Here is a 22173-nt window from a genome sequence, read left to right as displayed (position 1 = left end):
CTGAAAGGTCTTTATTTCACATTAATTTTTGAAAAATATTTTTACTGGGTATGGAATTACAGATTGGTAATTTTTTCCCACAAGCACTTTAATGATGTAATTCCATTGTTTTCTGGTCTTAATAACTGCTAATGAAAAGTTAGTTGTGATTGAGATCCAAGATGGCTGAAGAGGAACAGATCTGGAGTGCAGTTCCCAGTGAGAACAACGCAGAGGGTGAGTGATCACCGCATTTGCAAACAAAGTTTTACTGCCCACAGAAGAGGAGATTCCCAGGCCAAAAAGCAAAAAGCAAAAAGCACCATGAGATTCCAGCATGGCTGTTTCAGCTGGCGCTGTGGCTTTCCACACAAAAACTCACACAAATCTGGGTGGCCGTTTCAACTGGTGCCTGGAAAGCTTGGGAGATAGAACCACCCATTCAACTGAAAAAGAGGGGGCTGAAACAGGGAGCCAGGTGATCTGACTCGGCGGGTCCCACCCCTACAAAGACCAGCAAACTGAAATGCTCTGGTTTGAGACTTTCACAGCAAGCGCAGCTGGACCTGGGACAGTCCAGCTCGGTGCGGGGAAGGGCATCCACCATAACTGAGGCAGTCCACCACTACTGAGGCAGTCCACCATTATCAGTTCTAACTGTACCGCTGTAAACAAAATCACAAGGAGGTTTACACAGCAGCTAGGCAGAGACCTCGGCAGCTCAGCAATGCCTCTGCTGGCAGACTGAGACTAGACTACCTCCTTGCTGGGCAGGGCATCTCTGAAAAAAGGCAGCAGCAGTTAGAAACTTATAAATAAAGCCCCGTCTTCCCAGGACAGAGCACCTGGGAAAAGAGGCAGTTAAGAATTCTGGTGCAGCAGGCATAAATGTACCTGCACAGAAGCTCTGAATGGAACAACGGAGCTCACAGCACAGCACTTGAGCTCCTATAAGGGATAGACTGTCTCCTCAAACAGCTCCCTGACCCATGTATATCCAAAGAGACACCTCATAAAGGAGAGCTTAGGCTGACATCTGGCAGGTACCTTTCTGGGATGAAGATAACAGAAGAAGAAACCAGCAGCCACCCTTACTGTTCTGCAGCTGCTGCAGGTGATCCCCAGGCAAGCAGGGTCTGGAGTAGACCTCAAGCAGTCCTGCAGCAGAGGGGCCTGACTGTTAGAAGGAAAACTAAAAAACAGAAAGAAATAGCTTCAACATCAACAAAAATGATGTTCACTCAGATACCCAATCTGAAAGTCACCGATTACAAAGACCACAGGCAGATAAATCAGCAAAGATGGGAAGAAACCAGCACAAAAAGGATGAAAACACCAAAAACTAGAATGCCTCTCCTCCTACATGGGATCACAACTCCTCACCAGCAAGGGAACAAGGTTGGATGGAGAATGAGTCTGATGAATGGACAGAAACAGGCTTCAGAAGGTGGGTAATAACAAACATCTCTGAGCTAAAAGAACATGTTCTAACCCAATGCAAAGAAACTAAGAACCTTGAAAAAAGGTTAGACAAAATGCTAATGAAAATAAACAGCTTAGAGAAGAATATAAATGACTTAATGGAGCTGAAAAACACAGCACGACAACTTCATGAAGCATACACCAGTTTCGATAGCCGAATCAACCAAGCAGAAGACAGGATATCAGAGATTGAAGATCAACTCAATGAAATAAAATGAGAAGGCAAGATTAGAGAAAAAAGAGTGAAAATAAATTAACAAAGCTTCCAAGAAATATGAAATTATGTGAAAAGACCTAATCTACACTTGATCAGTGCACCTGAATGTGATGGAGAGAATGAATCCAAGCTGAAAAACACTCTTCAGGATATTATCCAGAAAGACTTCCCCAACCTAGAAAGGCAGGCCAACATTCAAGTCTGGAAAATTCAGAGAACACCACAAAGATATTCAGCAAGAAGACCAACCCCAAGGCATATAATCATCAGATTCACCAGGGTTGAAATGAAGGAAAAAATGCTAAGGACAGCCAGAGAGAAAGGTCGAGTCACCGACAAAGGGAAGCCCATCAGACTCACAGTGGATCTCTCGGCGGAAACCCTACAAGCCAGAAGAGAGTGGGGGCCAATATTCTACATCCTTAAAGAAAAGAACTTTCAACTAGAATTGCATATCCAACTAAACTAAGCTTCACAAGCAAAGGAGAAATAAAATCCTTTACAGAATAGCAAGTGCTGAGAGATTTCGTCACCACCAGGCCTGCCTTACAGGAGCTCCTGAAGGAAGTGCTAAACATGGAAATGAACAACCAGGACCCATCACTCCAAAATGTACCAAATAACTGCATCAACTAATGGGCAAAAGAACCAGCTAGGATCAAAATGGCAGAATCAAATTCAGATATAACAATATTAACCTTAAATGTAAATGGGCTAAATACCCCAATCAAAAGACACAGACTGGAAAATTGGATAAAAAGTCAAAACCCATGGGTATGCTGTATTCAGGAAACCCATCTCACATGCAAGGACACACATAGGCTCAAAATAAAAGGATTGAGGAAGATTTGCCAAGCAAATGGAGAGCAAAAAAAAAAATAAAGCAGGCGTTGTAGTCTCTGATAAAATAGACGTTAAACCAACAAAGATCAAAAGAGACAAAGAAGGGCACTACCTAATGGTAAAAGGATCAATGCAATAAGAAAAGCTAACGATCCTAAACATATATGCAACCAATACAGGAGCACCCAGATACATAAAGCAAGTTCTTAACAACCTACAAAGAGACTTAGACTCTCACACAATGATAATGGGAGACTTTAACACTCCACTGGCAATATTAGACAGATCAAAAAGACAGAAAATTAACAAGGATATCCAGGACTTGAACTCAGATCTGGACTAAGCAGACCTAATAGACATCTACAGAACTCTCCACCACAAATCCACAGAATATACATTCTTCTCAGCACCACATCACACCTACTCCAAATTGACCACATAACTGGAAGTAAATCACTCCTCAGCAAATGCAAAAGAATGGAAATCATAACAAACAGTCTCTCAGACCACAGTACAACCAAATTAAAACTTGGGATTAAGAAAATAACTCAGAACCACATAACTTCATGGAAACTGAACAACTGGCTCCTGAATGTCAACTGGATAAACAATGAAATGAAGGCAGAAATAAAGATGTTCTTTGAAACCAACAAGAATGAAGACACAACGTACCAGAATCTCTGGGACACATTTAAAGCAGTGTCTAGAGGAAAATTTATAGCAATATATGCCCCCATGAAAAGTGAGGAAAGATCTAAAATCGACACCCTATCACCAAAATTGAAAGAGCTAGAGGAGCAAGATCAAAAAATCTCAAAAGCTAGCAGAAGACAAGAAATAACTAAGATCAGAGCAGAACTGAAGGAGACAGAGATACAAAAAACCCTTCAAAAAATTAATAAATCCAGGAGCTGGTTTTTGAAAATATCAACAAAATAGAACACTAGCCAGATTAATAAAAAAATAAGGGAAGAATCAAACAGATGCAATAAAAAATGATAAAGGGGATATCACCACTGATTCCACAGAAATACAAACTACCATCAGAGATTACTACAAACAACTCTATGCACACAAACCAGTAAACCTGGAAGAAATGGATAAATTCCTGGACACTTGCACCCTCCCAAGCCTAAACCAGGAAGAAGTTGAAACTCCGAATAGACCAATAACAAGGGCTTAAGTTGAGGCAGCAATTGATAGCCTACTTACCCAAAACAGTCCAATTCCAGACAGGTTCACAGCAGAATTATACCAGATGTACAAAGAGGAGATGGTACCATTCCTTCTGAAACTATTCCAAAAAATACAAAAAGAGGGAATCCTCCCCAAATCATTTTATGAGACCAACATCATCCTGATACCAAAACCCGGCAGTGACCCACCAAAAAAAGAAAACTTCAGACCAATATCCATGATGAACATAGATGCAAAAATCTTCAATATAATACCGGCAAATTGATTGCAACAGCACATCAAAAAGTTTATCCATCATGATCAAGTAGGCTTCATCCCAGGGATGCAAGGCTGGTTCTACATACACAAGTCTATAAATGTAATTCACCACATAAACAGAACCAAAGACAAAAACCACATGATTATCTCAATAGATGCAGAGAAGGCCTTTGACAAAATTCAACAGTGCTTTATGCTAAAAACTCTCAATAAACTAGCTATTAATGGAAAGTAGCTCAAAATAATAAAAGCTATTTATGACAAACCCACAGCCAATATCATACTGAACAGGCAAAAACTGGAAGCATTCCCTTTGAAATCTAGCACTAGACAAGGATGCTCTTTCTCACCACTCCTATTCAATATGGTATTGGAAGTTTGAGCCAGAGCAATTCGGCAAGAAAAAGAAATAAAGAAGATTCAATTAGGAAAAGAGAAAGCCAAATTGTCTCTATTTGCAGATAACATGATTGTATATTTAGAAGACCCCATTATCTCAGCCCAAAATCTCCTGAAACTGATAAACAACTTCAGCAAAGTCTCAGGATACAAAATCAATGTGCAGAAATCACAAGCATTCCTTCCTGTACTCCAGTAACAGACTTAAAGAGAGCCAAATCAAGAACAAACTGCCATTAACAATTACTACAAAGAGAATAAAATACCTAGGAATAAAACTGACAAAGGATGTGAAGGATCTCTTCAAGGAGAACTACAAACCACTGCTCAAGGAAATAAGAGAGGACACAAACAGATGGAAAAACATTCCATGCTCATGGTTAGGAAGAGTCAATATTGTGAAAATGGCCATACTGCCCAAAGTAATTTATAGATTCAATGCTATCCCCATCAAGCTACCTACGACCCTCTTCACAGAACTGGAGAAAACCACCTTAAACTTCATATGGAACCAAAGGAGAGTCCACATAGCCAAGACAATCCTAAGCAAAAAGAACAAAGCTTGAGGCATCACACTACCTAACTTCAAACCATGCTACAAGACTACAGTAATCAAAACAGCATGGTACTGGCACCAAAATGGAGATATAGACCAATGGAACAGAACAGAGGCCTCAGAGAAAATGCCACACATCTATAGCCATCTGACCTTTGACAAACCTCACAAAAACAAACAATGGGGAAAGGATTTCCTGTTTAATAAATGGTGTTGGGAAAACTGGCTAGCCATGTGCAGAAAACAGAAATTGGACCCCTTCCTGACACCTTACACTAAAATTAACTCCAGATGGATTAAAGACTTAAACATAAGACCTAACACCACAAAAACCCTGCAAGAAAACCTAGGCAAAACCATTCAGGACATAGGTATACGCGAGGACTTCATGACTAAAACACCGAAAGCATTGGCAACAAAAGCCAAAATAGACAAAGAGGATCTAATTAAACTCCAGAACTTCTGCACAGCAAAAGAAAAAATCATTAGAGTGAACTGGCAACCAACAGAACGGGAAAAAATTTTTGCAATCTACCCATCTGACAAAGGGCTAATATCCAGAATCTACAAAGAACTAAAACATTTATAAGAAAAAAAACAAACACACCCATTCAAAAGTGGGCGAAGGATATGAACAGGCACTTTTCAAAAGAAAACATATATTAGGCCAACAAATATATGAAAAAATGCTCATCATCACTAGTCATTAGAGAAATGCAAATCAAAACTACATTGAGATACCATCTCACACTAGTTAGAATGGCAATCATTAAAAAGTCTGGAGACAACAGATGCTAGAGAGGATGTGGAGAAATAGGAACACTTTTACACTGTTGGTGGGAATGTAAATTAGTCCAACCATTGTGGAAAACAGTGTGGCAATTCCTCAAGGACTTAGAAATAGAAATTCCATTTGACCCAGCAATCCCATTATTGGGTATATACCCAAAGGATTATAAATCGTTCTGTTATAAAGACACAGGCACATGAATGTTCATTGCAGCACTGTTTACAATAGCAAAGATCTGGATTCAACTCAAATGCTTACCGATGATAGACTGGACAAGGAAAATGTGGCACATATACACCATGGAATACTATGCAGCCATAAAAATGATGAGTTCGTGTCCTTTGTAGGGAGATGGATGAATCTGGAAACCATCATTCTCAGCAAACTGACACAAGAACAGAAAATCAAACACCATATATTCTCACTCATAGGCAGGTGTTGAAGAATGAGAGCATATGGACACAAGGAGGGGAGCATCACACACTGGGGTCTGTTGGGGTGGCTAGGTGAGGGGCAGCAGAGGGTGGGGAGTTTAGGGAGGGATACCATGGGGAGAAATGCCAGATATAGGTGATGGGGGGATGGAGGCAGCAAACCACATTGCCATGTATATACCTATGCAACAATCCTGCATGATCTGCACATGTACCCCAGAACCTAAAGTACAATAAAAAAAAAAGTAAGAAAACTTAGTTGTTATTTTATTTCTTCTTTGAAGATAATGATGTATCTTTTTCTTCTGGCTGTTTTTAAGAATTTTTTCTTTGCTCTTTTCTAGCTACTTGAAAAGATGTGTCTATTTAGTTTGTTTTTTAATCTTACTTGAGATTCATCAAGCTGCTTGAATCTGTGGGTAACAGCTTTCACAAATTTTGGAAAATTCTTGACTATTACGTATTTATATGTTTGTGTCTGCCTCATCATCTTTTTTCCTAGTGTAACACCAACTACAGGTGTTAAAACTTTTTATTGTTTTTCATATGGCTCTTATACTCCTGTTTGTTCTTTTAATTCTTTCTTTTCTTTGTGCTTTGTGGATACTATTCATTGGCTAGTCTTTGAGTTTAATAATTATGCTTTCTGTTATAACCATAGTCTTGTTTGAAAATTGCATTTGAAGTTTTAGAATGTTCATTTAATTGTTTTTATATACTATAACTCTTGGTCGAAATTCTAAAAATTTCCATCTATTCAATCTATCTTGTCAATTTTCCACTCTATTTTCCTTAGCATAATAATCATAGTTATTTCAAACTCCTCATCTGCAGGCTTCAATATCTTGATTTCATCTGCAGGTATGTTTCTTTTGGATACCTTTTTCTTGATTATTGCTCATGTTTCTCTGCCTCTTTTGTTAATAGTAATTTTTATTCTATTCTGGACATTTAGAAAAAGAACTATAGCGTCTTCATATGATATATCCTAGAACAGGGATTCCCCTTTCCATTTTTTAGACAGATACAATGATAAGCATATCCCTATACTTCTATAAGGGATTAGTTGGGTTTGGATTGGGTTGAAGTTTTAGTAAGACTTATTCCACCTTTGGTTCCTCAGATGAGACCCTCCTAGGCTTTTGAGTGGAAGCCTTGAGGTCTCAATTTCTTCAACTCTAATAGTGCTAACCTTTCCAGATTTCGAATCGAGTTATTTAGCTTCACAAGTTAAATGTTTGGTAAATGTCTTGAGGAAGAGATTTGTTGTACAGGTTTTGTATATCCCTTCCCTCTGATGAGATCTTTTTCTCCTAAGTCCCTAGGGTGACCAATTAATGATGGTTTTCCTGGAACTCTTCTGGTGTTAAAGCTGAAAGACCCACCTTCTAGGAACTCCCTAAGCCCCAGGTAAATTAATACAATCACACCATAATCACCACAAGACAGCAGGAGTTTTCACATTTCCTTTCTTTCCCAGGTGGCAGTCTCTCACATCCTCCTAGAACTCAGCAAGTTTTCCTTACATTTAAGCTCCTCTATTTTCCATTTTATCACTCTAGATTTTAACTGCCAAAAAACTGCTTACTTGTTTTTCTTTTACGAAATCCCTCAATTTTGGTTTAAGTTCAGTCCTCAGGCCACTCCCAGTGAAACAGCTTTGATATTTGTTCCCTCCAAATTTCATGTTGAAATTTCTTCCCCAGTGTTGGAAGTGGAATCTAATGTGAAGTGTTTGGGCCATGGGAGAGGATCCCTCATGAATGGCTTAGGTACTGTCCCTATGGTAATGAGTGAGTTCTCATTTTACTGGTTAATATCAGGGCTAGTTGTTCAAAAGAGCGTGGGACCTCCTTTCTCTCTCTCACTCTCTCTCTCTCACCATATAATGCCAGCTCCCCTTCCCCTTTCACCATGGTTGGAAGCTTCTTGCAGCCTTAACCAGAAGCAGATGCTAGTGCCATTTTTCTTTTATAGTCTGTAAAACCATGAGCCAAATAAGACCCTTTTCATTATAAATTACCCAGCCTCAGGTATTCCTTCAAGATGGTACAAACCAAACTAATATACCCAGAAATTGCAAATGCCTCCAGTTAAGAAAGCTGCCAGTGACCATTAGATTTTCTACAAAGAAAATCTGGAGTTTTAGTTAGCCTAGTTCTTTGTTTGTTTCTATAACTCTTCTTTGCTTTAAAAGTTGAGTTTTGTAATTTATCCTTTATGCTTGATTGATGCAACGGGAATTTTTGCCTGCCATGTCTGATTAGCCAACTTTGAAGCTGGAGCCTACAGATGATGTCTCTTAATATGTAAACTTATAAGATAGGTGCTGTAATTATCTTCACTTTACGCAGGTATTGGGAGGTTAAATGAATTTCACAAAATCATGTTACTTGTAAGAGTCTATCTGGAACTTAAGACTGTCAAGGTCCAGAACTTTTACTCCCTAAACCATAATAGTATAACTTTAAAAACTAAGTACAAATAGTATAATTTTCAGAAACTGAGGTTCTGTAAACTTAATTGACTTGCCCAAGACCCCAGGGAAAGTTTGAGACAGAGCCAGGATTGAACTTCAGAGTTCTTGGTCCAATGTATCTTTCAGAGCCACATAAGAGGACATTCAGCATGATATGTACATAAAGAAACTGGTAATACTCTAGATGCAGGCATTATGCAAAGGAAAAATGCTTGCAATACATTTCACACATCATTAATTGCCATCCTGCATGTGGGAAACTTCACTAATTTATGTCGTTCACACGTGATCATATTTTATCTAAGGGCTGATACACATAAACATAACTTCAACAAAAATTGTGTTAAAATGAATGATTTTTTAAAAATTAATAAATAAAATATAGTCTTCAAACATGCTAGCTACATGCCTTCTTCTTCCCCAAGTGGGATTGCTTTTCCTCATAAAGCATCACAAGGGATATACAACTCTTCAAAACTGAAGCTACTAAGAATGCTGATTTGAAATGGTGGTGGGGAGAAGGAAGGGATCTTAAGGGTTTTCTTTAAAAATTGTATTTCTTTCAATTAGGCTGATTTGACTCTTGCCCTGTGGATCATTTTCTTCCTCCAGTAAAGGAAGTATCACCATAGAGACTGAGGAAATGACTTCCTTTGGGTGAGGATAACACAAAACAATATCAAAATGAGGGGATCTGAGTTAAGAACCGAATATAATCCCTACCTCCAACTCTGTCCCCTGTTGCTTTGCTCTGTGTTCTGCAGTGCCTGCTCTTAAGACTTTTCATATGGACTAAAGTACTGCATCGGTAAAGTTTTTGTTAATGTGGAGATGTTTCCTAGCATAGAAGGTGTGGTGGGCACATGAATAAGATTTCATTGTATAGCAGAAGTTAAGTTGGGAGGTTCTAGTGAGGTAATCCTGAAGAACTAAGGGAAAGTATTGTCACACAGTGTAAATCTGAGGCCCTGAAGAGCAAGAACAACATGTGGCCTCATCCTTCCCCGGCAGCCATTGCCCTAGTGAGATCTTCAAGGGAAAGCTTAGCTTTGGGTGACACATCATTATGACCTATGGCGTGCCAAAGTCCACCTACTCAGGAATTGCAGGAGTAGCTCATTTTAGTTGTTTGGATTGACTACATTCATACTCTGTGCTAGGAACTGGGGATCCAAAGATGAATAAGACCATCTAGTTAGCAATACAAATTCACACATAGTCATCTAGTTTATTTATTTATTTATTTTGAGACAGAGTCTTGCTTTGTCACCAGGTTGGAGTGCAGTGGCACAATCTCGGCTCACTGCAACCTCAGCCTCCCAGGCAGCTACCTCCCTCTCAGCTACCCTCCTGAGTAGCTGGGACTATAGGCGAATGCCACCATGCCCAGCTAATTTTTATATTTTGGGTAGAGATGAGGTTTCACCATGTTGGCCAGGAGGGGTCTCAATCTCTTGACCTCGTGATCCACCTACCTCGGCCTCCCAAGGTGCTGGGATTAGAGGTGTGAGCCACCACGCCCAGCCAGCCATCTATTCTTTTATTCAACAAATATTTATTGAGTAGCAACTATATGATAGGTATTGTTTTAGGAGCTGGAAACACAGTGGTAGAAATGACAGCCATGTGTATTTCCAGAAGTTCCTGCACTTAGGAATGATGGAGAATACATGCTGGCCAGAAAATAAGTATACATAAACATACGAACCGGGTACATACACCTATTACGCATCCAATCCATGCCATGGATTTTCTCCAAATTCTCTGATGTCCTCAGAGTGCACATAAAACGTTAGCAAAGAAGCGAACAGTACTTTGTATGTCTACAACTACTAGCATCCCCGCCAGATCAATGTCCTCACTTCTCCAAGTAAGCTCCAGACCCCTCAGCAGCTGTGTTCTGGCAGCAGAGATGCAGCTGTATATTCCCAGATGTGTGCCATTCAATCGCTAAAAAGGAAAGACAGAAAGAGAAGCAATACTCGGGGAGGAGCAAGCTCTGGGGGTTAGAGAAGGAAGGTGGTGCAAGCAAGGGAGGCAGAAGAGTGTATAATACTGGGCGAACTGTTGGGCATTCAGGAGCTCTGTGACCTTTCAGAAACTTCACCAAAATTCTCGTCTTCAGACATATGCAATATACTGACTTCCTTTTGCAAGACATCTGTGAAGGTCAAGACACTTTCCAAGCACTCCTTTCCTGCCTGCTGTCCCCAGCCTAACACTGCTCATGAGGAAGTAACCAGCAGCCATCAAAGATTGGCCTCGGCACATCCTCCTACACCACCAGGACTGCTGGGAGGTGGTGAACTGCATTTTCTTCTTTTTCTGTGGCTTCTGAGTGCAGATCTCCATTTGTGTGGAGCCAATGAATGGTAAATATCAAGTCCTTGACTTTCTTAGACCTGTGGGACTGGTGTAGAAAAAAATAAAAGCGCTCTCAATAGTTTTATGCTCCTTTCTGAAGCTGACCTCTCCTCTCTGTTTGGAGTTCCTCTGCCTGGTGTACAGAGAAATAATAAAACATGGCAGAGTACAGTCCAGGGTTAAAATGTCATACATCCACTTTGGGCTGTATTATGAAACGATGCCATGAGACTCAGGATCAGTCTTAAGCCTCAAATCTGAGTTCCTTTCCCTTCTGCTGCTGCCTAAATTTTTGCCCTAGCATTTTGTAAGTTGGCTCCATCTTCCCCAGGAATATATAGAAGGTGTCAGTTTATATTGCAGATTCCAACGTCAAACTTTTTGAAAGTCCCAGCATAACAATTTACTAATCATGTGATCCTGGCAAAATTACTTCCCCTGAGTAAGCCTCAGTTTTCTCATCTGCAAATGGGAACCAATTTAATAATGTCAATTTCATAAGGTAGCTTTAAAGGTTAAGGGGAATTAAAAAAATTACTTAGCACAGTGTCTACAAGAGAGTAAACACGAAAGCATGTTTGCTGCTAGTTTTATATATTCATATAAGCAGATATATATGTATATCTTGTGGGGGAGTGATTCAACAAGTTTGATCAAGGACTTGAGTAATACACACGCGCGCGCACACACACACACGTATGCACGCATACATATATTTTTAAACTCCAGTTGTTGGCTGCATCTGCCACCCTATGTGACATGTAGTGTCACATGAGCTCGTCTCACCACTGTGCCCTCAGCCAAGCAAGGCCCTAGAAAGAGTGGAAGTACCAGCCTTAGGTCTAAGGAAAGCCAGCTGAAATAGGAAGCAACATGTTCAAGAATTTTTTTTTTTTTTTTGGCCCGGTGACTCATACTTGTAATCCCAGCACTTTGGGAGGTCTAGGTGGATGGATCACGAGGTCAGGAGTTCAAGATCAGCCTGGCCAACACAGTGAAACCCTGTCTCTACTAAAAATACAAAAATTAGCTGGGCATGGTGGCAGGTGCCTGTAATCCCAGCTCCTTGGGAAGCTGAGGCAGAAGAATTGCTTAAACTCAGGAGGTGGAGGTTGCAGTGAGCCAAGATTGCACCACTGCACTCTAGCCTGGGTGACAGAACCAGACTCTGTCTCAAAAAATAAAAAGCATTTTTTTTTTGCTTCTGCCTTAATCTCTGTGTCTTTTACCTACTGGATGATGACTTCTTTTATCTAATGTATAAAATTTGCCTCTACCTTCAGCATTTATTTTCTCTTCCAGAACATGTCATGGTGTCTCCTTTAGTGAAAGGACTCACTCTTTCCTGCTGATTCCCCACATACTCCCTCTGCATTCCTGCCACCCAGGCACCCACTCCTAGTACCAACCCTCCCACAAGTCCATTCAGGTTCTGTGTTCACCGAGTCCTTGGGCAAAATGAGCCCTTAAGGGCTCTTAGCTTTGCCCCACTCTGTTCCCCTCCAAGTCCCTTCCGTCTCGTCCTTTGGTGTTCTTCCCACGGTATCCCAGGCTCCTTCCCATAGTCACATCTGTCATCGACTTTTTGGTTCCACAATTGTTCTGTCTTTTCTCAGCAAACTTGTGGCTCATTATGAAATGAGCATTCTCTAAACCCATAAGTATGCATGTCCATGTGAACACTCACATATCCATACACACACAGAACTTTTCTTTACACTGCAGACAGAACAAATGGGTGCAGCATGCATGCGACTGAGGGAAAGAATCAGGAAGTACAAATATTTTTTGTTTTCATTCCACGCTGTGGGGTCAACACATAGGTGAAGCCAATTCAAGACGTAATGGCTTTTAACCTTTCTTTTGATCATGGACACTTGTAGAATATTATGAAAGTTATGAACACTCATCTTCAAGAAAATGCCCATATGCCCAGGACTTTGCATATAATTTCAGTAGAGGGAGTTGGATTTAGATCCCATATATCTTTAGGCCCCCAGGTTAAGACTTTTAACTACTGAGAGGTGCATTGAGTGCTATAATAAATAAATAAGCAAATCATATGAGTTATTGAATGTCTACAATGTGGCCAGAACTTCACTTGCAGTTTCTCTGAAGTTCTCAATACCCTTGTAAGTTAGATATTATCTCTTCCATTTTGCAAGTGAAGAAACTGGGGCTCAAATAAATTAAACGATTTATCTCAAAGCCATTCAGCTGGTAAAGAATAGAGCTAGGATTTGGTCTAAATGATTGAACCTTTCCTCTTTTACACTGCCCTCTGGTCCATGGACTCCAAACGGGCTCCAATTCAGCGCTATCAACTATTCCACTTCATTTTATACTTAGTGGCTTTACAGTGAGGTCTCTGAACATTTATAGAGTTGATTCAAACTAAAAGCCTTGACTTAATGCCAGGAGAGTGACTAGAATTAATTGCAGATGATTCCATACTGGCTCTAGTCATCATCTCTGACAATACCACTCAGATGTAGAATTGTATGTGGTCTCTGGAGCATTCTAGACCATGATTCCCATACATTGAACCCTCCAGGTAATTTACACAGAAACATCCCTGCATCCCTTGAGTTTTTTATAGACTTGTCTCAATAGAATTGGAAGGCTTTGAGGCAGTGCTTAATTTTCAATGCCTATTGTCTTTTTAAAAAGAGCACACACAAGTGTAGCCCGACACATCTTTGAAGCTGTCATCATGTTCTCATTCCGAAATGTAATGACCATGGGATTTGCCTTCCAATTCTAACTATTTCTACTTAAGGAAGGAAATTTACACAGTGGGAAAATATGCTGCCCTTTGCTTTGTTTCCTTTCCTTTTGGGGGAGAGTTATTCATGTGTGTCTTGAATACAATAAGAAATAGCACATGCTACTATCAGGATGTTTTCAGAAACATTATTTTGAGCTTTTATTCTCATAGCTAAACTCCACTGTAATTCTCACGTGACAAGAGTAAACTATTAATAGGATTCCAACTTTTTTTTTCTAGTAGACCCTGGAGAAGTCTCCTTTGCCATGTGAGTGAAGGGCAGATCAGATCTTGACATGACACATCGATTTAGTTTCCAAAACAGTAACTTCACTAAGTAAATCATTTCAGCACTTGATTGTTATTTATACATGCAAATCTGGTTTTCATTTGTTAGACTCGGACAAGGGGAAAGCTAATAATCTCATCAAAAGCTGAATATTTTCCATTTTGGAAATGTCACAAGGTTCACAATCACATAACCTGCACTCTGCCATGAGTGCATAAAGGAACACCTTCCTAATCCATCCTACAGACAAACAGCACTGAGATAGGAGAACTCTGGGGCATTTGCAAGGTTGAGTCTCAACTCAGGCCAATGACTCCTTGGCCTTGTTCCTAGCATCCTGTAATTCATTTCCAGTGGTTGTATACCAAAAGGAGGAAAGGAGAAAGATGAGAAAAAAAAATGGGTAGTTAAAAATCCTGGGGCCAGGCACGGTGGCTCACGCCTGTAATCCCAGTACTTTGGGAGGCTGAGGCAGGTGGATCACGAGGTCAAGAGATTGAGACCGTCCTGACCAACATGGTGAAACCCCATCTCTACTAAAAAATAGAAAAATTAGCCGGGAATGGTGGTGCACACTCATAATCCCAGCTACTCGGGAGGCGGAGGCAGAGGTGGAAGAATCACTTGAACCAGGAGGTGGAGGTTGCAGTGAGCTGAGATTGCGCCACTGCACTCCAGTTTGGTGTCAGAGCGAGACTCTGTCTCAAAAAAAAAAAAATCCTGGGCAAGTAAATACTAATAGCTTCAAAATAAATTACAGGAACTGGATTTGTAAATTGGGTTATTCTCATAGTAAGAAATTTGATTATATCTGAAGAGGTTCCAATTTTATAAGCAGGATGTATGGGTTCTGGGAAGATACATTATCTCCAATATTTCCCACACTGACATGAAAGTCCCCCAATAATTCCTTGCTTTAAGCATGGTCCTATCTTTATAATTATCTTTTAGTGTGCAAATAACATAGCAAGTTCCGTGCTCCTTTGGTGGCAGGATGCGCTCTGTGTTCTTTTCATTTCTTCTGACCCTCCTTGTCTCACTTTCGGTGGGGAGGAGACCTTCTCACATAACAATGCATCAGTTAGGCTATGTGAGAACGAGAGGGAAGTTCATGAGTCTGTTCATGCCCAGTTGTTTCTCTGACACTCTCAGGATTTGGAAAAAAGAGGCTAGTTGTTTCTACGAAGAAAGGTGCTTACTTGAAATGGGACTGTTTCTACAAACAAGGACAACTATAGGATATGGCTGGGAACCTGGGAAGATGTAAAACGGAGGGAAAGAGATCAAAAGAGAACATCCAGGGCCTGTGACAGACACCCCGAGAGGAGTGAGAAAGATACCTTTGCCCCTGCTGGATTTCAAACATTCATCATTGGCCGCAAGATAATATTGTATCTTTCTTGTCCATGGGCCCATCCCAAATCCTGTCACAGAGGGTGTCAGCAGCATTACTTATTTCATTACGTGGCTTTTCTTCCCAGCCTCACAGACTGAAGCTCAGAAAAGACTGAAAAAAAAGGAGGCAGAAGTCATCAGGTAGGGTACGAATGAAGCAGCCATTTCTTGTCAAAATCAAGCTTTAGTTCAGGGCTGGCCTCATTTAGAAGTGTGATCAGATTCTCCTATGCAGAAAAGGAAGGTTTTTTCCTCCCAGACAAGTCCTTGGTGCGTTCATTCCAGGTTCTACGAGCAACTGTCCACTTCTAGAAAATCGATCAGCCCCCGTCCTGTGAAATTCTCACTCCTAGGTGTTCACAGAGCTTCTGGATTTGTGAGGAGGTGGTTACACGGCCCCCGCACAAGGAGTGTTTGGGTTTTACAGGCAGCTGAAGAAGGCTGCATAGCTTCTGTGAAAAGACCAAAGATGAAGGATGCTCGGACACCCTCTTAGGCAATAAGAACTGGGGCATCAGGGCAGGGTCCGCTCATCTTCCCTCACTTGGTGGTCTTCTGCTGCTTGATTTTGTATTGCTACTTTAGATTTAATTTGCTTTTAGTACCACCCTTGTGATGATTAATGTGTGCTAATTGTTTCACCTTTGAATCCAGACTCTTTGGAGCTGTCTAGGCAAAAATCTCCCTTTTGTAGGAGGCAGGGCTGATGAGCAAGAATCCCAGGGGGGCCTACGCTCTGCTTCAGGTTGATGTGAGGAGAGAGATTAAAGAAAGTGTGGAAAGTAGCTTTCTTTTTGATTGCACCCCAATGGAAATTGTGTTGTTCCACACCTTGTATTAACTATTCTGGTGACTTAAAAAATAGAATCAGTCTGAGCATTTAAAGGGGCCCCAATGAGAACCTTTACTGCTATGGGGCTTGCTTTTGCCACATTATAGGAAGCAGGGCTGCTATTTGTCACTAATTTTCATCTTTGTTGCCTGGCTGAACCAAGATACTGGTAGCCTAATGAGCAACGTAAATCAAATCTTTCAGTCCACTGATTCTCAGGTGGGTGTAGACCATGGAAACGGGTAGACTGGAGGACAATAACAGATAACAGCAGGAACGGCCAGGCATGGTGGCTCACACCTGTAATTCCAGCACTTTGGGAAGCTGAGGTGAGTGGATCACGGGTCAGGAGTTCGAGACCAGCCTGGCCAACATGGTGAAACTTTGTCTTTACCGAAAATACAAAACTTAGCCGGATGTGGTGGCATGCACCTGTAGTTCCAGCTACTCAGGAGGCTGAGGCAGGAGAATTGCTTGAATCCAAGAGGCAGAGGTTGCAGTGAGCCAAGATTGTGCCACTGCACTCCAGCCTGGGCAACAGAGCAAGACTCTGTCTCAAAAAAAAAAGAAACCCAGATAACAGCAGGTAAATAAAATAGCCAGAGAAATCCCCTGGCCAAGGATAGAGACCCAGAGATCTCTTTCTTCTGAGATTTTGTTCAAGCCTCATGTCTCTACAGACATTAAGTAGCAAGTTGCTTTCTGAGTTTTTAGAAGGCATATTTAAAATTCACTTTAGATATCTATAAGTTTCCTTCCATGAACATGTCCCAAAATTGCCCCTAAAGAAAGGGAAAAGAAAGGAAGAACAAGGGAGAGAAGGGAAGAAAGACAAAGACGAGCGATTGTGCAATTTTGTAAGGTTCTCTTTTAACAGCGTAATTACAATTTCAGTTGTCACTCAGAAAGGTTGAATGACAGATTCTAGCCAGTTGCTTGTGAAGCTGGCAGCATGTCAGGAATTACATGGGGAACTTTGTGAAAAGCACAAGTCCCTGGGCCCCAAACCCATTCCATATTCCCTTATCTACCCACCTTTTGCCCAATATAGACCCAGGGGACAGCCCAGAGGGTAGCCCAGGCAGTTTTTATTTTTAAAGAGTCCTAGGTGATTTCTAACAGACTGTCCAAGACCAGCTATGGAGAACGAGTGGAGGGGATGGAACATCTTTAAATATATTAACTTAACTGGTAACGGCTGACATTGGCTGCCTTGTGCCTGCATTGGGCTTGGTAGCAGAAAAAGAGAAGGAAGTTTACAAGGTCTTCCTGCATGCAATTCCTCACAACCAAGGAAAACTGTTTCTATTAATTTCCCATGGAAATTCTCAGCTGTGAAAGAAGCAAAGAATATCTAACATATACCTGTGATTCTCTTAACTTAGATATTTTAAATGTGAAAAAGTCATTTACAAAACAAAAGTAGACACATTGTTTATTGGTTTGCTAAGAAAACTGGGGGCTTGTGAACTTAGTAGGGCAAAGAATGCACGAAAGCACATTTTGGCAGCAGTTAGAGGCTGAGACTAAGGGGACCAATTTGTCCTGGTTTTCCTGGGACTTCTCCTGTTTTAAAATTGAAAACTGGGACCGTTCTCATTTTAAACCTGGAAGTCCCACATTCTGGGAAGCCCCTCAGTCCCGAGTACACCAGGACAGTTGGCTACCTACATGAGAATGTCCGTATCAATACAATCAAGAAGGCCATTTCTGTTGACACGGTCAGTCAATTCACACCAATGATTGTCTGTACTGACCTTTTACCTAGTTTGGCTGGCTGTTGCTTTGATGCTGCTGATTGATCAGTATAGAGCAAATGGTCACATACCTCGAGAAGAACTCACTGAAGAGTGTTAGAAGCCCTGAGCAGGGTTCTGATGTTGCCATGTCTTATTGCATGATTTCAGACATCATCCCTGGGCCTAAATTTTGTTCTCTGAGTTAAAATTGGTACAAACATGTTGTAAACATTAACATTCAAATTTTATAATACACATGGAAGCACACTATAAATTTTAAAGCTCTGCACAAATGATTAAATGGACATGCATCACAAAGCCAGAACCACAGTAGAGGAAAAATTCTTTTCCTGGGGAAGACTACTGGAATGGAAGGAGCACAGTTTGTGAGTTGGCAGGATAGGACTGCAAGCTCAGCTCTTGAGCAAATAGATAGGTTTCCTTAAGCACATTCCTGGAGCTGGCATCCTCCTTAGTTTATGAAATCCTGAGATTTATCAGGTGGTCCTGGGTCCAGCCTGAGGAAACAAATCCAACCAGGCTAAGCCAACTATGGCATCCCTACCACTCTTTCCTGGTGACTTATGTAGGTATGAGTCATGTGACTCACAGTCAGTGAAACATAGGAGCAGTCTGCTGCTTGAGGCAGGTTTATCCTGCTCAATAAAAGAGATAATAGCCCAAGAAGAAATCCCTTTTTGCTTCTCTTCCTGTCTTTCTGCTAGGGACACTGTGTGAGGATGCAATGACAGGGGCCCCCATCTTAAACCTGGAAGAGAGATGAATGTGAAGCACCATGAAATGGAGAGATGAAAGAAATCCAGGTCCTTGAAAACATGGCTAAACACTCGGAACTACCCGTTTCCTGGGTTTATTGCTCCATGAGAAATATTCTGATCCTTAAATCATAGCTACTCAGGGCATCAATCATAGCATGGTGTGATTCCATGAACTGTTTGTTACTGGTCCATGTTGAGTTAAATACAGAAATCGTAACTGTTTATGAACTTTTCTAGCAATATGATGGAGTAATATGGCTATTGATTCTAAAAAAAATTTTAAATGGATGTAAATATCTTGTTTCATTTTCTATGAATTCATTTTATTATAGTTTATAAAAGTATCAATCTATGATATATTGGAAATTAGAGGAAAAATTAACTGATATTTGTTGCCGATAATTTAAGACGCATTGCTCGAAGCCAAGGTTTGGCAAACTACAACCAGAGGGCAAAATTCAGCACAACATCTGCTCTTATAAATAAAGTTTCATTAGAATATGGCCACATCTTCTGTTTTCATATTATCTATGGATATGTTTATGCTACAATGGCAGAGTTAGGTTAGCTTGACAGAGACCTTACACCAACCCCCAGTCCTGAGTCTAAAATTTGTACTATCTGGTCCTTTACAGAAAAAGTTTGCAGAGCCTTGCTCTAACAATTTTCAGCGACATATTCTACTTGCAGTTGAAGTTGTTATAACTTCCATATGGGTAATTAACTTCTCTAGATCTTACTGTGCTCGTCTATAAACTAGAATAACAATTACACTGGCTTGTTGAGAGTACTGAATGAGATAATGCATATAAGGTTGTCAAGAAAGCACGTGCCTTATAGTAAGCATGTAACATATAAGAGATCTCTCCTCTCCTTTGCCTGCCGCCACACTTTAATTAAACAGCTACTATGTCAAAGGCCAAGACTTTCTATTTTCAAACCGTAGGACATGGCAGCTCTTTGATATTCTATTATTTCTCTCCACTGTCAGTTGGGCAGACTTCATCGTCAGCTAGAAAGTTTGACACAGTGATTGAGAATAATGCATTGACAATAATCAATGACTAGATTTTAGGAATAAACCTCAAGGCTTTTAAATATTGCCTGTCTCAAGGTTCTGAGGACCTGATATAACAAAAAAACTTTCTAAGCAGAGAGGAAAATGGGTTGAGAGCTCCGCTTTTACTTTCTAAAATGTAAGGGACGATACTCTTGTGCTGTCATGTGCTTTATTTTAAGACTGCATTCTTGAACTCTTATTGGTAACAGAAAACTAATGTGATTCTTTTTTTCTTTTTAGGAAAGCTAACAATGACTTCAGAAGTGTGTGTTTGTTATCAGATTTACGGTACTTGTCACATCTTGGCCTGAAGGCAAGGCAAGGGAGGGTTTGCAAAAATATCTAAGAAACGTCTTCATCGCTCTTTCTCTTTTCTAATTAAAATGCAGTTCATCTTACAGATTCCAGGGCATTTTGGATTTGTGGTTGCAAGCATGAGGTCATTTTTCCTGCCTATATGACCACAGTGAATTTTTAAAGTCTTTAGTGTTTGGTAACAACAGACAAATAACTGTGGAAACCTGAGAGCTGAGCTCGAGTTCTTTCCAGAGTTTTCCCATTATGCCTCAGCATGGGGTAAAAATGAGTCCACCTCGCTAAGCTAGTGCCAGGATCCCTGAACACCCTGTATGTGAAGCTAACATGTAAGTTCCCCTCCAAATAGAGCAGCTAGCCAGGCAACACAGACGTGACGAGCACAGGCCTCTGGGGTCTTTTGGACCTGAATCTGCACACTGGTTCTGTCAGCCTTCCCGGTGATATAGAGCAAGTCAGTTATTTGACCTCTCTGAATTTCATCTTCCTCATGAGCACAAAGAGCAACCTTCTAGGCTGGTCGTAAAGATCAAATATGAAAATGAATGAAAAATACTTAGCACAGTAGAAAACTGGAGTGTACAGATTTGGTCCTCTTTTTCTTTGTTTCTGGGCATTCATCTTTCTCTCAAACTCAGCCAAAAAAACTTGGGAGGAGCCGACACCAGGTTCCGGAGGAAGTCCTTGATTTGGCTAACTGACCATTGTAATCAGATGTCCGTGATTGGTTCAAAATCCCAGACTTCTGTAAAATAGTTAGTCAATGCATGTTATCGTTCTAAGGGAGAGTATATGACCCATGTTGGTCCAGTAAGACTGGTTCGAAGAGACATTCATTTTCCTCCCTTGCTGGATGGGAGCAAGGAAGCAAGTAACTTCAGCTATTGCTAGAAGTCACCTTGTGGTTATAATGCTACCTCTTCCTGCTCCCTCCCTCTACCAAGATCCACATCTGTATTATGAATGGGAAGGGAGAGGCAGCAGGCAGCTATCCTCTCCAACACTGGACAAGCTTTGAGTTTCTCATTAGGCTTGGGGCCATAAAGAGAAGCTCTTGCTTTAAAACAAAACAAAACAAAAACCTTAAAAGATGTTCATAAATTAACCACTACAGCAGATAAATTAGGAGATGTATTTAAATTCTTTCAAAAGTGGCTACCTAAAAAAAAAAAAATAGATAAAAACATAAAGTAATTACTGAGAGAGTCCTATAAACTAATGTTGCAACTATGATATTTATCTGTGTATACACAGACAGGAGCAGGGCAGAGACAGTAACTGCTAAAATGTGAGAAGCCACTACCCAGAAAAGAGAAATCAGTACAGGAACTGGGCAATGTCTTGACTGGTATCCTGAACACAGGGGACACCTGCATGTTCCTTTCCTACCAAGGAAGCAGCCCTGTCCTTCCCTAAGTCTACATACTTGCTCTCATCCCTTCCTCTGGATCAGTAGCTTTCAAATTTTAGCATGCACAGAATCATCTGGAGAGCTTATTAAAACACGGATTCCTGGACCCCACTCCAGAATTTCTGGTGCAGTGGTGTGTGATGGGGCCAGAGAACTAGATTCTCTAAATAAGTTCCCAGGTGATACCAATGCTGCAGGTTCATTCCAGATTCAGGGTCTAAACCAGTTACGCTGGGCTTCTGGAAACTAGTGCCCAGCCAGACTCTCGTCTGTATTGAGAGTCTTTGTTACAAGGGCTATATAGAACTCCTGCTTTATTCCTGGTGGATAAATGCCTACAGATTCAATGACTGAGTCTTTTCATTCCCCTAGTGCCTCAGTATCTGTCTGAGTAGCAGCCTCATAAGCCATTGCCTCTGGGACCTGGGTCTTCCTTGACTTTCACAAGCCCTTTCCAGGATGTGAATTGAGGCTTTGAATCCCAGTTCTTGCTGCCAAAAACTTGACTCTGCTGATGCCAATGACAAGCTGGCAACTATGTTTACAATGATAACATGGCGTCAACAAACATAAGAGCTTGTCTATCGC

The sequence above is a fragment of the Aotus nancymaae genome, unplaced genomic scaffold, assembly GCF_030222135.1.
Source record: "Aotus nancymaae isolate 86718 unplaced genomic scaffold, 86718_ANA_hifiasm-v0.15.2.pri h1tg000015l_0, whole genome shotgun sequence".
Classification (NCBI taxonomy): domain Eukaryota; kingdom Metazoa; phylum Chordata; class Mammalia; order Primates; family Aotidae; genus Aotus; species Aotus nancymaae.
This window is presented reverse-complemented; position numbering follows the sequence as displayed.